The sequence below is a fragment of the Anolis carolinensis genome, chromosome 5, assembly GCF_035594765.1.
Source record: "Anolis carolinensis isolate JA03-04 chromosome 5, rAnoCar3.1.pri, whole genome shotgun sequence".
Taxonomy (NCBI): Eukaryota; Metazoa; Chordata; class Lepidosauria; order Squamata; family Dactyloidae; genus Anolis; species Anolis carolinensis.
In genome coordinates, this window is record NC_085845.1 from 203,822,586 (window position 1) to 203,839,159 (window position 16,574).

The following is a 16,574-nucleotide window of genomic DNA, read 5'->3' on the forward strand; positions in this document are numbered from 1 at the left end:
ACTCTGTGAATGCACGCTAGTGGAGATAACTGCGCCTGCGCAGGCTCTAACGGAAACTCTACCAAGCTGAATCTTTCAAAAACCTTGAAAACTTCAACAACATCCAAGCCCTCCAAACCTCCCTGTGTCGGTCCGCTCCCAAGTGGTGTCTCCTCCTCCGACATCGGCGATGAAAATCTCTTTTAAAAGGCACATGAGGAGACACGCTGGGCCCAGTTGGATTTTGCAGCTTCCTGCCCAATCGCCCTGACTCCAGGGAAGTCCATGTGGGCTCCTTCGAAGCAACTCACAGCTAAAAAGCGTCTGGTTCAACGGTCGGGTCGTCCTTATAGGCTTCCTCGAAAAAGGACATCCCTTCCTCCTCGACCACCTTGTCCAGAAGGTCTTTGCCAATCCAGCTGGCCCAACCACAAAGGTCTTCCTCTCAGTTCCCTACCCGGCACTTATCTGAGGGACAAATCCAAGACTTACCCCACCACTCGACACAAACGGTGGTCCAGGTGTCAGTTCCAGAGGCTTGGCCCCAACAATCACAGGCCCACCAAGAACTGTTTACATTGGTGGAAGGCAAACAGCCCACCTGGCTCGAACCGCCCAAGCTTCAGCCTTCAAGGATCCCAGGCCCACCTCCTCTTCTCTCCCTGTGGCCTTGCCTCTTCCAGAGACTGCGTTATCCACTTCTCTTTGGTCCCCTCAAGGGACTGAAGATGGTGAGCAAGACAACCACCCTCCGGAATCTGTACACTCAGACTTGGTCTTATCTTTAGGCCTCGACCTCTCGCCGGTTCATGAGGCCTACGAAGTTGACCCACCTTTGCCTATGGACAATATTCGGGCCTTCTCAAACCAGGTGGTCAGAATGGTGGACGCTCTAGGCCTAGAAATAAAGCAAACATCGAAGGCCGTTACCGACCCTATTTTTAAGAGGATCCAGGCAGAAGCCCCTCCAACCACCCTACTGCCCTTTCTTCCTGGACGACTGTCATTAATACCGCTGCCCTCAAAGAGGATAGGAGCATGGTACCAAACTGATGACGCCTCGCTTGAGTGTCTGAAACACCATCCTGATCCAAACTCGGTGGTGGTCAAGGTGGCCCAATCCTCTGGCTGACAATCTAATACGCCGAGTGTTTGAGAGGGCAAAAGATTCAACGCAGTGGGTCAAAAGCTTTACTCCAGAGCCCTGCTCCTCGGCAGAATGGCAAACTATGGGGCCCGCATGGGGGCTTACCAACAGATATTGTGGGGAAAAGCCCAGCCCTTCTTCACCAAGCTTCTCATGAGGATTATTCAGTCCTGACGACCCTGCAACAAGAAGCTGACTCTCTGGCCCATCACCAGATCCAGATGGCGAAGCATAAGGGCGACACCGCTGGTAAAATGATTGCTCATGTGGTTGCCATTCGCTGCCACTCCTGGCTCAGATCTTCCAGTCTCTCTACTTCATCAAGGCAAGTAATAGAAGACCTTCCCTTCCATGCTTTGAGTCTCTTTAATGCAGGTACCGACAATAAACTCAAGTCCAAACAAGACTTTAAGATCTTGGCAGCAAAGTGTGGAGTGCCACAATCACATGCTCAAGGGACCCACTGGTACAACCAATGGTTCTATAGCTATGCCCACCAGCCCTTCTAACCACAGGGCTATAGACACTCCTCGAGACAGCTGCAGCAAAACCAGTAGCAACAGCAACACCGGCATCAACAGCCCCCCAAGCATAGGGGTCGAACTCCTTCTGCCAGCAACCAGACTCACAGTCGAGTTTGACAGTGTACTCCTCAGTACTGCCTCCACCTTGCCTACCACTGCCACCGTCATCACTCCTCCAGGTCCTGAAACCTCACTCCTACCTCACCACCAAACTCCACAATTTGGAGATCGCCTGGCCTCCTTTGAAAATACCTGGGAGACTATCAGCTCAGATGCCTGGGTGCTCCGTATTGTTCTAAATTGGATATGCATTAGGGTTCAAAGAGCTGCCTCCAACCGGCCGTGTCTTCCTCACCAACCCATCGCCTGAGATCCTCACGGTCGAGACCCTCATCTCGAAAGGTGCCATCCAGCCTTCTCCTTCAGAACTGGTGTCAGAACCCTGGCAGCAGAGCACCAATAACCTTACACAGAGGCCAGTCTCTATCTAATATCTTTATTAAAGAAATATATAAAATCAATAAAAACAAGTGAAGAATATAGTTCAGAAGCAGACCTTTCAAATGAGGTCAAATATAGTCCAAAAATGTATAGTCCAATAAATGATATTAGAGTTCAAAGTTTTAATCCACTTGACTGAAACACACACTTTGCCAAGCAATAGTGTGGGGAAATAACAGAGTCTTAGAGTCCAATGAAGCTTGACAACAAGGCTGGAAATAAACTTGATTCTTGGCTAGAACCGTGACTGGAGACAAGGCAAACATGAAGCATGAAACAGAGTCCATGGTAAAACCGTGAGACAGGGCAAGGCTTGAAGCTTGATCCGGGAAGCAAGGAACTGGGATTACGAAGTCCACACACGATCTCTCTCCTCAAGCTGATCAATTGACTCCGCAAAGAATCCCTCGCGCCAAACACCTATATTGGGTCTCGTTTTCCCGCCAACAGAACTCTTTCCCTAGAGAACGGGAAACGAAACCCAACTCTGTCCAGATGTGTGACTCCTTAGAATTTCCCAAGGGAAGCAGGCCTAATCGGCTTGATTTTTGGCAGCGATGCGTAAACTCCTTCGTTGGGCCTCCCTGACTCCCCTTTCTCTAGCATAAGATTCCTTCCTGGGAAACGGAGGGGAGTTCTGCCCAAGGCCTGTTTGGCTGAATTATTGAGGGCAAACATCAACATCCTGCAGGTGAAGAGACTCCGGCTCTTGCTGAACCGGCGAAAACCCCATGTTTTCCTCTTCATCTGCCACAATAGTACTAGGAACAGGACTACAAGGCCCATGAGTCATCACAACTGGACCCTCACAGTTTCTTCTCCAGATATTTTACTATCCTGAAAAGAGGGGGAGGCCTCCACCCTATCCTAGATCTCAGGACTCCGAACTCATTTACCTGGTCCACAAAGTTCCGGATGGTCAGCATCTCCCCAACCTTCCAAATATTGCATCGAGGAAACTACTTTGCATTCATCAACCTATGGGACGCATACTTCCACGTGTCGATACGGAGGTCCCATGGGTGCTTCCTTTCTTTCAGAATCCTCGATCTAACATACCAGTTTACAGTTCTGTAATTCAGCTTGATGACGGCACTGAGGGTGTTTACCAAAGTCATAGCTGTTGTCGCAGCCCACCTCAGAAAGCAAGGGATCATCATCTTTCCCTATCTGGACAACTAGCTTTTGGTCAGACCCGACCCCGCTACGTTATAATTCCATGTTGTACATAGGCTCCAGTTACTGGACTCACTAGGTCTGCAACTGAACACAGAAAAGTCAAATCTCACTCCGTCAAGAAAAATAAAGTTCATAGGCGCCCTCTTCAACTTCGTCTCACAAATAGCATCCCTACCACCAGACAAGTTCCTGGCTTTACAACAAGAGATCACCCTCTGCAAATACAGTCGCAGAGTTTGAGTGAGATCCATCCAGGTATTTCTCGACCACATGGCCACCACCTTCTTGGTCACACCTTTCACCAGGTTGCACCTCAGACCACTACAAAGGTGGTTCATCGATGTCTTCAAGCCATCACGACATCCGAACCCGATCTACCTCATGGTACCACAAGTCGATCCCTGTCTTGGCGGAGAAGCCGGTCCAATGTTTGCATAACGACCATAATGACCGACTCCTCAAAGTTTGCGTGGGGAGCTCACTTAGAAGATCTCATGATTCAGGAGCTCTGGTTTGCTTCCAGCCTTGTTGTCAAGCTTCATTGGACTAAAGGACCCTGCCATTTCCCCACACTTTGCCTGGCAAAGTGTGTGTTTCGGTTATTGGATTATAACTTTGGACTCTAATATCACATATTGGACATTGTTTTCTTGGACTATATTTGACCTTTCCTGAAAGGTCTACTTCTGAACTATATTCTTCACTTGTTTTTATTGACTTTATATATTCCTTTAATAAAGATATTAGATAGATTCTGGTCTCTGTGCATGGTTATTGGTGCTCTGCAGCCTGGGTCCTGACAGGAACTCTTCTACATGTTCCCCCCAATCCCCTTGATACTGTAGGTGTTGGAGAGACTGCAGCTCGCCTCCACGTCAGCAATCCTCATAGCCCCGGCCTGGCCCCGTTAGCCATGGTACCTTGTTCTCCTCTAAATGTCTTCAGGGAACCATCATCTCCCATCCTAGCCTCACCTCCTTACCAGACAGGGGCGTCAACTTCTCCATCCAGACGTTCACTCTCTTCACTTCTCGGCATGGAACATTTTGACAAGAATACCTTCCATCCTGGCCTGCAAAAAATCTTCCAGGTGGCCCATAAACCCTCCACTTCTCAGGCTTATGCCTACAAGATTTCTCGGTTCTGTACTCTTTGTTTCCTATGCCCCAGATAAGATGGCAAAACCAATCTCATCCCAGAGACTTTCCTACAGGATTGCTCAAGCCATTGAACTTTCATACCAATGATTTCACCTTTTTCCTCACCTGCTGCGGATCTCATCCTTTATCACTGAGATATTTTGTGGCTATGGCACATGACCTCCTCAGCTGTACTGGGTAGCCACAGTACCCCTGAGCCTACCTCTGATTCCTTATATACCTTGCACTTGGACTCTAATGTAGGCCTCTTTGGCTTGCACTGTTGTTGCCTCTATATGTGCCTTAATAAATAATATGTTTGGACACTCAACTCATTGTCGGGTTTGCTCTGTCCCATCTGTCTACACTTAGCTTGCTAGTCTCCACTAATGTGCACTTACAGAGTACACAAATAAAAAGGACACGTTGCTTACCTGTAACCATGTTTCTTCGAGTGGTACTGTGTGAATTCACACAAACCCGCCATTCCTAACCTCTAGCAAATCTCTCCCTTTGTTGTTGCCTTTGTGGAGCAGGAACTGGGGAGCATGTGCCCAGGGCTGCCTTTTATGTCCTGCAAGTAGAGGGGCGGGGTTACCACCAAAATTTGGAATATTCAGCCTGGGTGAGTTTCTGTTGCAGCCTGCGCTGGCGCAGTTATCTCCACTAGTGTGAATTCACAGATTACCACTCAAACAAATACGGTTACAGGTAAGCAACCTTTCCATATGCATGAACCAATACAATATTTCCTAATATCTATACAATATTCGTATTTCGCTATACTCTCTCTGTAGTGGACCTCCCCCCACCCGCGCTGCCCAAAGAGATTTTAGGGCTGATGGAGGGAGGACTCACCAAGAACCACAAAATTCCGGGTAGGAGAAAAAAGTCTTATGTTTAATCACAGCTGTGAGAAAGGCGAGCAATTTGCAAGTACCTTGATGCAAGCAAAGCAAAGGATTGCCGCGCCCACCAAGGCTTTGGCTCCCTTTTATACATCACTGTAAACAGTTCCGAGGAACCTTACCACATTTCCCTAGCAGGTGAAATCTCTACTTTTCCATTTCCTCATTAAGTCTATGCACCCTGTTGCATGAACTAGGTGTGATGTGTCTACGAGCCCAAACCACAGACCACGGCGCTCACAGCTTGCATCATCTCCTCTCTGGTTGGGAGGGGTAAATTATTTCATAAGCTTTGGTTCCTTCATCTCCTCCTCCCACACCTGTAGATGCAGCCTAACACAGCCATATGGAGGATAAGGGGAGACCTGAAAGCATCCTTGTATTGCTTCTAGCACAAGGCTGGGCGAAAGAATGAAGTCTCTCCTTCCAAAAGAGTGGCACCATTTTGAGATCTCCAATGAAGACGTATACTAAATTGGGGCATACCTGGCTTTCTTCTTGGATGGGGAGCGCTCTCTACATGGTGTTGTGGGTGGAAAGTACCAAGAAAGCTTTTAGAGACTGCTCTGTCCTCAACATAAGGATTGAACTGCCTTGCTTTCTTCCAGGGCTCTGTTATGCTATTCATGCAAGTAAGCTGGATAGTGCAGAAATCCTTACGTGGACAGGAGCCCACAGGAATTACGGGATTTTCAAACTGAGCAACAGAGATCATTGCCAGGATAATTCCAGAGAATCATATACAAATCTCTGCCAGACCTGCTGCACTTGTAAGTGACTTCCTTACTGCCAGAATCTCTGTGACACCAAGAATCCTAGAGTTGGAAGGGGCTTCTAAAGGCCACACAGACCAACCTCCTTGTGTTGTGTGGGAAGAGGGAATCAAAGCTCTCCTGGCAGGTGGACATCCAGCTGCTGTTTGCATGTCCACCAACCTTATAGGGCTCCAAAATCAAATAAATAGGTCTTTATGTATGAAGGAGCCCTGGTGGTAAAGTGTGTTAAAGTGCTGAGCTGCTGAACTTGCAGACCAAAAGGTCCCAGGTTCAAACCCTGGGAGCGGCGTGAGCACCTGCTGTTAGCTCCAGCTCCTGCCAACCTAGCAGTTCGAAAACATGCCAATGTGAGTAGATCAATAGGTACTGCTCCGGCGGGAAGGTAACAGCGCTCCATGCAGTCATGCCAGCCACATGACCTTGGAGGTGTCTATGGACAACGCTGGCTCTTCAACTTAGAAATGGAGATGAGCACCAACCCCAAGAGTCAGACATGACTGGACTTAACGTCAGGGGAAACCGTTACCTTACCTATGTATGCCACAAGAGGAAGGTATATATGAAATTCAGGAACAGGCAAACCTTTTTTGCCTTGGGGCCATATTGCAGGACTGGCTACCGTGTTTCCCCTAAAATAAGACACTGTCTTATATATATATTTTTTTTTGCTCTAAAGACCCCCTAGGTCTTACTTTCGGGGGAGGTCTTATTTCACTCTCTTCTCCTCCACCATGGCAGCGGTGTGCAGGAGAAGAAGCGAAAGAGAGCCATCGCCAGCCAAGAAAGAGAAAAAGGGCTCCTCCTTCATGGGCGGCGAAGGGGGCCGCCGTCACCACTGCCGCCCGGAAAGGAGAAGAAGGGCTGCCTCCTCTCCTTTCCAGGCGGCAAAAGAGAGCGCCTTCGCCATTGGGGAAAGTGAAGGAGGGCTCCTCCTTTGCCTTCCCTTCTTCTTCGGCTCCCTCTTCCTAGGTCTTACTTTTGGGGGGTGTCTTATATTAGACAATCCCCCCAAATTTCTACTAGGTCTTATTTTATGGGGATGTCTTATTTTCGGGGAAACACGGTAGGATAACCGGGCCAGGAGGGGGAGGGGCTGTCACACACTGGGTAGGGAAAGGCCGGACCTGAGAGAGGGCAGGGCCAGGAGGGGCAGGACAAGGCAGGGCCTAGGTAATGGTCAGGTTGTCATTCCAGCATAAGGAAGGGGCTGCCTGCCCTGTCCCTATTCCAGGGGGAAGGCAGGAGGTGCCGAGACTTCCCCGATCCCCCTCCTCCTCCTCCTCCTCCTTCTCCAATCCTCGGGCTGTCCTCTTGACATTATGCTGGGAGGAGGGCAAGACAGGCAGTGGCTGAGAGCGCTCGAGAGGGCTCTCAGCCACTGCATGCCTTCCTCAAGCTGTCCTCCTTGCAAAAGAATGGGGTTGCTCGCACCATCCTTATACCAGGAGGAGGATGAGACACATGGTGGCTGTGAGTGCCCGAGAGGGCTCTCAGCTGCTACATGCCTTCCTCTCCCACTGTTACATCCCTAGGCAGCGAGAACACTGAAAACCAACACAGAGGCCAATAACAATATAATATCTTTATTGAAGCAAATAAAGTTCCAAAAGAAAATAAGCAGAAAAGTTGAGCAAGCAAATGACCTTTCAGGAAAGATCAAAATTAGTCCAATAAGTGAAAGTCATATGTCCAATATTAAGGTCCAAAGTCCATAAACTGAAACACACTCAACCTCGGTTTGAGGATTAAGTGGGGGGAAAGGAGCAAGGTAGCATAGATGAGTTCTCTGAAGTAAATGTCCAAAACCAAGATTTCAGGGCAAGGCACGGGCTAGATGTACTGGAGCTGAATCGCAATCCAAACCAGGGCAGGAGCGTAGTCTGACACCCGGTCTACTCAAGAGTAAGCGTGCCGTCAGACCGCTTGGGATGTGAGAGCTAGAGACGATGATGTTCTTCAGTCAGAAGTAACGTTGACACCGCAAAGGAAAGTTCCCAGCGCAATACTTTTATTGAAGTTTATCAGATCCCCCAAACCAGGTGCCTGACTCCCCAATTCTTCCCAAGAGAACTGAGCTTAGCCATAGTCACCACACTCTGCTAATCTGCCGCTTCTCCTCAAACTTTGTCTCTGCGATCTCTCTGTTTTCAAAAAAGCCCTGCGATCAAATGCTAACCTGTCCGGAGAATCTGAGAGAGCCTGCACTGTTTCAAGGGCATCCTTAATTGGTGATGGATCAGCAAAGTCAATAGAAGGCATCTGGAAAGGAGTTGAATCTTGCTGACTTGGAAGAAAACCAAAGTCTTCTTCGTCCTGGTCAGCAATAGTTACAGGGTCAGGGGCCAAAGGTGCCTGAGGTATCATAGAATCATAGAATCATAGAATAGTAGAGTTGGAAGAGACCACATGGGCCATCCAGTCCAACCCCCTGCCAAGAAGCAGGAAATCGCATTCAAAGCACCCCCGACAGATGGCCATCCAGCCTCTGCTTAAAAGCCTCCAAGGGAGGAGCCTCCACCACAGCCCGGGTGAGAGAGTTCCACTGTCGAACAGCTCTCACAGTGAGGAAGTTCTTCCTGATGTTCAGGTGGAATCTCCTTTCCTGTAGTTTGAAGCCCTTGTTCCATTGCGTCCTAGTCTCCAGGGCAGCAGAAAACAAGCTTGCTCCCTCCTCCCTATGACTTCCCTTCACATATTTGTACATGGCTATCATGTCTCCTCTTAGCCTTCTCTTCTGCACACACCTTATTGGCATAAGGATATGGCAGGCCACTGTGTCCATCTGCAAGATGACAGGGGAAATGAGCAAGGCCTGAGGTGAGCACCCAAGGGGCCACATCTGGCCCCGGGCCTTAGTTTGCCCATGCCTGGATTAGCTCCTGGCCTCTAGAGATGGATGGATGCAGTGCTCAGGTGTAAGCACAAGAGGGCAGTATATGCATAGATAGGAATTGCTACTGACTGACACAATAAGAGAGAGGAGAAATGGAAGAATATCAGAATGTTGCCATAATGACAGTCTAGGAGTGCAGGAGAGTCTCCATTGTGACATTTTGTGAGTACCAGGCAAGGACAGAAGAGAGCTGGAAAAAGCAGTCCTTACTGTGAGGAAACCCAGCTCTTCACAGAATGCTATGCTCACAAAATGCATTCCCAGGCAACACTGCTTACATATGCTAATGTATATATTTTGGCAGATTTCCTAAACGAAGACCTATCAGATGATATTCAATGTCTTAAAATGCACATCAAGAACAACAAAGGGCTGGATGCTTGGTGAGTAATAGGAGCTGTAGTTTTGCAAGATCCTTAGCCTTCCCTGCCAAACCCTTCCCTTAGCCTTCCCTCCCAAACTACAACTCCCAGGACTGCATAGCAGTGGAAGTGTGGCCACACTGCATTCATTCCCCAGTGTGGATGACCACCCACCCCCCCCACACACACACACACCAAGTAGCCACCAGATAATTTTTTTTCGTGTCAGGAGCAACTTGAGAAACTGCAAGTCTCTACTGGTATGAGAGAATTGGCCGTCTGCAAGGACAGATGCCCAAATGTTTTGATGTTTTGAGATGTGTGTATGTATATATCTATATCTATATATATAAAAGAGTGATGGCATCACGGCGACCCACAAAACAACAAAACTACAGGCCCCCCAACCTCGAAATTTGACCACACAACCCATCATCCACGGCTCTAGGTTGATACAACAAAAAGAAAAGAAAAATAAAGTCCTAATTAGAGAGAGAGGAATAATTGCTTTTATCCAATTGCTGCCAGTTAGAAGGCTAAGCTCCTCCAACTTGGTCTCCTAGCAACCCAATAAAAAATAATAAAAAATACTAAAAAAATGATACAATAAAATACTATAATAACAGAAAATAACTAAAAATAATACAAGAAAATAATAAAATATAATAAATAAAAATATAACTTACAATAAAATTAATAAAAAATGCAAATAACGTCAAATAAAAATTACACAACAATTTTTAACCAATACCACCACCACTTTGCCACAGCAACGCGTGGCCGGGCACAGCTAGTACATATATATATATTTCATGTTGTGAGTATATTGCACATTTAATGTGAATGGCTTGTTGTCAAATGTAAAAAAGTATAGATTAATTAAATTGGCCAAGGCAGAAGGGGCTAGCATAATTTGTCTGCAAGAATTGCACAAAGATAAACGGGATCAATGCCCATTATTGAATTCTAATACTTGGCAAACAGTGATTGAGGCTAGAGGTACCAAAAGAGCTAGAGGAACAGCAATTCTTATGAATAATAATATTAATTTCGAGATATTAGATCAACTCATAGATACAGATGGAAGATATGTAATGCTGAAATTTAAAATGGACAATAAAATTTTTACCATAGCTAATATATACTCCCCAAATAAAGGTCAGCAACGTTTTTTGAGAAAAATCCTGAAAAAACTTCAGAATTTCTATGAGGGAGAAACTATTCTAACAGGGGATTTCAATTTAGATATAAGCAAACAGAACTTATATAAATTAGGAAACTGGGGACTAAAAGATGCATTTGAGATAGCCAACAATAAAGCTAATCCTACATTCTATTCTAATAGGTATAAAAATATACATGCATAGATTATATAATGATTAGAGAATCTAATGAGATGGAAATAAGAAATATATACACTCAAGGAATTTGGCTCTCAGAACATGCTCCAATAATAATGGAATTAGAGATTAATATAGAACATAGAAATAAGTTATGGAAATACAATAATATAATTACAGGGAGAAAGGAAGATAGAGATTATATGATCAAGCAAATTTGGTATTATTTTCAAGAAAATAGGGTTCATCCTCAGATAGCATAATATGGGATGCAGCAAAAGCTGTGATCAGAGGACATTGCATCCTCAAAGAGAAAATAATTAAAAGGAAATGGCATGCAGATAGACAAAACAAAATTCAGAAAATAAAAAACCTCCAAGGACAACAACAGATTAAGTTTAAGGCTCAAACATAGAACCAGATTGAAATGCTGAGAAAGGAACTAGATGAATTGGATTTTTTTTTCAATTTGGAAAAGACAAAATTTAGTTAAAAATGAAATTCATAGACCTAATATTAATTCTATGAAGAGTTTGGCAAAATATTTGAAAAATAGAAAGGAAAAACAGAAGATTAAGGCTATAAAGACTCAGGAGAACAAAATTATTCGTAACTCTGTTAAAATAAGAGAAGCATTTGCCTCATTTTATCTAAGATTATATAAGGAAGATAATAAAGGTCAAATGGAGGAAAATTTAGATATAAGGTTAGGAAAGAAGGAAAAACAAAGATTAAATTCAGAAATCATGGAACAGGAAATAAAGGAAGTGGTTAAGAAATTGAAAAATTCTAAATCCCCAGGACTGGACGGTTTCCCAGCTGAATTTTATAAGGAATTTATAGAAATATTAGGCCCAGAAATGCAAAGATTATTTAACAATATAATGAGGGGAGGAAAAGCCCCTAATACTTGGAGGAAAACGGAAATAAGAGTTATATTGAAACCACAGAGAGACCCAAAAGATACAGGCTCATATAGACCAATCAGTTTATTAAACCAAGACTATAAAATATTTGCAAAATTTTTAGCAAATAGATTGGAAACGGTATTACCTAAAGTGATAAAAGAGGATCAATATGGATTTGTGAAAGGGAGGCAAATTGGACATCCAATCAGAAATATAATAAACATAATGGAGCACAGACAAGGAAAGAAATTAGCGTTTTTAAAATTGTATATATATAAAGCATTTGCTACAATAAATCATGAATTTCTATGGGAGACAATGATTAAATTTGGAATAGGAAATCCATTTATAAATGCAATCAGAGAACTATATAGGGAAAGTGATGCTGTGGTTAGAGTTAATGACGGCTTGTCAAATGAGTTTCCCATTCAAAGAGGAGTCCGGCAAGGCTGCCCGCTATCACCACATCTATTTATAATGGTTATTGAGATCTTGGCAGACAGAATAAGAAACAGCGTAAGGATAGAAGGCTTCAAATTTGATGGCGGGGAAATCAGGCTGAATATTTATGCAGATGACATTATGATAATTTTATCTCATCCTTTAATAGGAATAAGAGAATTAAAAATTATACTAACAGATTTTGAAAAAAATACAGGATTGGGAGTAAACATAAAGAAATCAGAAATTATGTATTTTGATGTAAAGAAAAAAGAGAAATAGATAATATAACAGAAATAGGTATGGGTAAGAAGGAAATAAAATATTTGGGAGTGACTATACATAAGAATATGGGAAAGATGGTGGAGATTAATTATAAACAGACATGGAAGAAAATTTCAAACAAAATGGAAAATTGGAAAAACAAAAATTTGAGCACCTTAGGGAAAATAAAAGCAACTAAAATGTTCCTGATACCTAAATTATTATACTTATTCCAAGTTCTCCCACTGGAAATTAAACAAGGACAATTTAATATTTGGAATAGGATTATCAAGAAATGGATCTTAGGAGAAAAGAAATCTAGACTACCAAATAAAATATACTTTACACACCAGGAAGATCTGGGGTGGGGAATCCCAAATTTAGAACTATACTATGAAGCGTTCCAGATAAAACCATTATTCGAAAATATGAGAGAGAAAAGGGATAAATGGTTTAAGATAGAGGAAGGAGTTAGTAAGAGAGAGGCAAGTTTTGGAATTTTTACAAGAAACTTGGAAATAAGCATTAAAAGAACAAGAGGCACCAGAAAACTGTCATTAAAAATTTGGAAAAAATGGAAATTTAAATGGATGCCAGGAACATCAAAATGGACCCCAATCAAAAGCCTTTATGAGAAGGAGTTTGATTCCGGCTGGTGGAGAGAAATGAAGGCCAAAGGATACTATAGAATTAAAGATTTATACAATATGAACGGCCATCTTATCCCCATAAAGAGAGTAATAGATAAAATGGGAGATAAAAATTGGATTAAGATATTAGGACTATATAATAAACTGAAACAAGGGAAATATGGATAATGTATAATTAAGAAGAGTATGATGGAAGACATAATTAAGAAAGCACAGATTTCAGAGAAAGGGCTGGTGGGAGTAATATACAAAGGGATGATCAAAGATGAGGAATATATGATAAGAACATTACAAGACCAATGGCAAAAAGAGGGGGTACTTACAAGACAAATAATAGAGAACTTAAAAAGAGAGGCCACAAAAATTAAAATCGAGAAGTACAAAGAAATGGAAAGGAAATTCATATGGAAATGGTACCGCACCCCAGCACAATTAGCTAATATGATGAGGAATAAAAATTCAACATGTTGGCATTGTGGAGTAGGCAAGGGATGGTATGCCCACATGTGGTGGGAATGTCCAAGGGTAAAAATATTTTGGGAAAAAATAACAGGGAAAATAGAGGAATTATTTAGAATTTCACTCCAAGTAAACATGGAATTAATGTGGATGGGGATATTAGGGAACAATAAAATTAACGTAAAATATCAATATCTATTCAAAGCTATGATTCTTGCAGGGAAGGCAGTAATAGCTTGGGGTTGGAGAGACGAAAAAAAGTGGAATATGGTGAATTGGAATAACTATTTGTTTGACCAGGTCCAATCAGAAATTATTGCAAATGTAACCTCTGAGGATAAGAAGGAAGATAAAATGAGGAAAATTAAAGAGAAATGGACAATATATTCAGACTGGATAAAAAGGGGCGAAGCCAATGTAACTGTTGTACAGAAATGGGAAAAGTTGTGCTCATGGATGGAGTTAAATTTCTAATGGAATTGTGGTAAGGGGTAGGGGCGGGGGAGTGGAGGGGGGAGGGGGAGGGAAGGGGGGAAATGAATAGAATGATGATATATTAGATATGTGAGTAGACAATATAGAAGGGAAGAGGATGGAGAAATGTGATAATAGATAAATGATGTGTAGGTATGAACATTTGTATTAAATGTGCAAATGTTTTGATGTTTTTACCATCGTGGTGGAAATCTTCTCTCATGTCCCCGCATGGAGTTGGAGCTGACAGAGGGAGTTCATCTGCACTCTCCCCGGGCTCGATTCAAACCAGCAACCTTTAGGTCAGCAATCCAACCTTCAAGCCAGCAGTCCTGCCGACACAAAGGTTTAACCCATTGCGCCACCGGGGGCTCCTACCAGAGAAATGACATGAATCCTATTCTTTCAGGATTGCTTGGAGGTCAAAATGTAAAGGCAAAAACAATCAGGAGTACGCCAAGGATTGTGGGCTCCCGGTTCCCAAAAATGCCACCAGACGGGATGCCAGTCAAACATTATATGGAAGAAGAAAAAGAATGAAAATATTAGTTTAACTATGAAAGAACCATGAAAGAAATACAAGTAAGAAAAATGAAGAGAACAAAAGAGAACAAAAGCAACTTGAAGCAAAGACTCAAAATCCCGACGAAAGAGACAGGAAGTCAGCCAACAACCCCATCCCTCCCTACACGCACACATTCCCCCCATCTCCCAACTTTCCTCTTTTTTTCTTATCCCTTCTACTTTTTCTTAACCTTTCATTCTTTTTCCTAAATGTCTAATTTTATGAGGGTTGAATGAAAAGTAATGGCTCCACCTTTGTTACTTGGGTTTGGATGGGAATAATCGTGTTCCTGTGCATTACAATGCCCACCCAGCGGTCTCAGTTTGCAAAGGGTCCCCGAACGCTTCAGTCAGTGCAATCTTAAAAGCAGCCAAGCTGTCCTTAATTGGGCTATTACCAGCAATAATACCAACAGCCCATTGTGCAGCAGCCCCAGAGAGTAGGCTGAGCATAAAAGAAACTTTAGCTTTTTTAGTGGGAAAAGCCAGTGGAGAAACTTGAGTGAAATACAATTCCACTTGAGCCAGGAACACTGACAAATGGTCCCGAGAGCCATCAAAACATTCAGGCAAAATAATTTGTCCCTTGACCTTGTCCCTTGACTTTGTCCCTTGACCTTGCTGAACCTTGTTGCCGCAAATCCTCATTGGAGCTAGAGTCGCCCAATGCCCCATCAAACCCACCTCCAGCTGCTGCCCTTCTACGATCTCTCCAGCCAGTCCACCTTCTATCCAAACCCATAACTCCCTGAGATCCAGCTGTATCTTTGCTGTGCCATCCCTCAAACGTACCACTGCTTGTGGGTTCCTCACAAATATCCCGGATCTCTCGAATCCTAGTCCAATCCATCTCTTCACTCCCAGAGTCCAATATCCCATCCTCCTGACTCCCAGCCCCATAATCCCCTTCAAAACCTTCAAAGGAATCATCATCAGTGGGTTCTAAAAGTATTTCCCGGATTCTCTTCCTTTGTTGTTCCTCATCGGAGTCTTGCTCACAAGTAGTTTTCCTGCCTCTCCTAACACAACTAGTAGTATCTACTCGAAGACACCATCACAACAATAATTGCACAGTCAAGTACCTTTTATTATAGACTATATACTTCAGAGACTTTTAAATATTTGTGTGTGTGTATATATATATATATATATATATATATATATATATATATATATATATCTTCAATAAACTGCTTTGCTTTTGATTCTGGCTCAAGTGTGGTTTTCAGAGTGCTCTCGTAGCCCTAGGGTGCAACACCCGCTCTGATGTGCAGTGGGAAGTTGCTGCTAACTGTGAGAGACACAAGGCTGAACACTGTGAAAGCCACCCACTGCATGGCTACCAGCCATCGCAAAGGAGGGCCTGGCTCTGAGGGCCTGCACCAGCTGAGTGGTGGGCCTCTTTTTCCCCCCGCCTCGGCTGGATCCCTGATGGCCCCGGGTGGGATGGCATCCCTGCGCACAGCACTATCCCCTCCACCGCCCCAGGGATTTGGAGCAAGCCGTGCCTCAAGCCCAGGCAAAGCTTACCTGGTGCCCTCCGCGGCCTGCACTGCCTGCGCCACTTGATGTGACTGCACAAAAACCCTCCTCAGAGCCACAAGTGGCTTCTCTTTGTGCCTGGCCCAGCCTCGGGGCCGGTGGCGGCTCTCTCTCCCTTTCCTCAGCTCCTCTTCCCTTCCCTCGCTATGCCTGGATGACGCTCCCCCTCCTTTTCCGCTCACTCATCCGGGGCTTTGGCCACTACCCCCGAACTGAGGCAGCGGCCTGGCCTGGTGGAGCCCCTTTTGCTGCACGAGCGGGGGCCGCCACACTACAGCAAATGTTTCACTCTCAGCTACTGCATCTGGCTGTGCAGGAGCCAAGGATGAAACGTCCCTCTTGGCGTGTCACCAAAATGGCTAGGCGCGTCAGTGCTGACACGCGTGTCATAGGTTCACCATCACTGGTCTAAGTAAAGGTTTTCCCCTGACGTTAAGTCCAGTCGTGACCGACTCTCGGGGTTGATGCGCATCTCCATTTCTAAGCCGAAGAGCCAGCGTTGTCCGTAGATACCTCCAAGGTCA

The 16,574-nt window shown here is 44.4% G+C and overlaps 1 protein-coding gene across 1 annotated transcript in view; it reads right to left on the reverse strand.

The window, feature by feature from the left end:
- LOC100566392 (lysozyme C, milk isozyme) overlaps positions 1-16,178 on the reverse strand; it is a 125,477-nt gene extending 109,299 nt beyond the window's left edge. The window contains exon 1 of the mRNA XM_062983449.1: positions 16,039-16,178. The gene's annotated coding sequence lies outside the window, so the exon portion shown is untranslated. The remainder of the gene's footprint in view (positions 1-16,038) is intronic.
- Between the last annotated feature and the right edge of the window lie 396 nt (positions 16,179-16,574).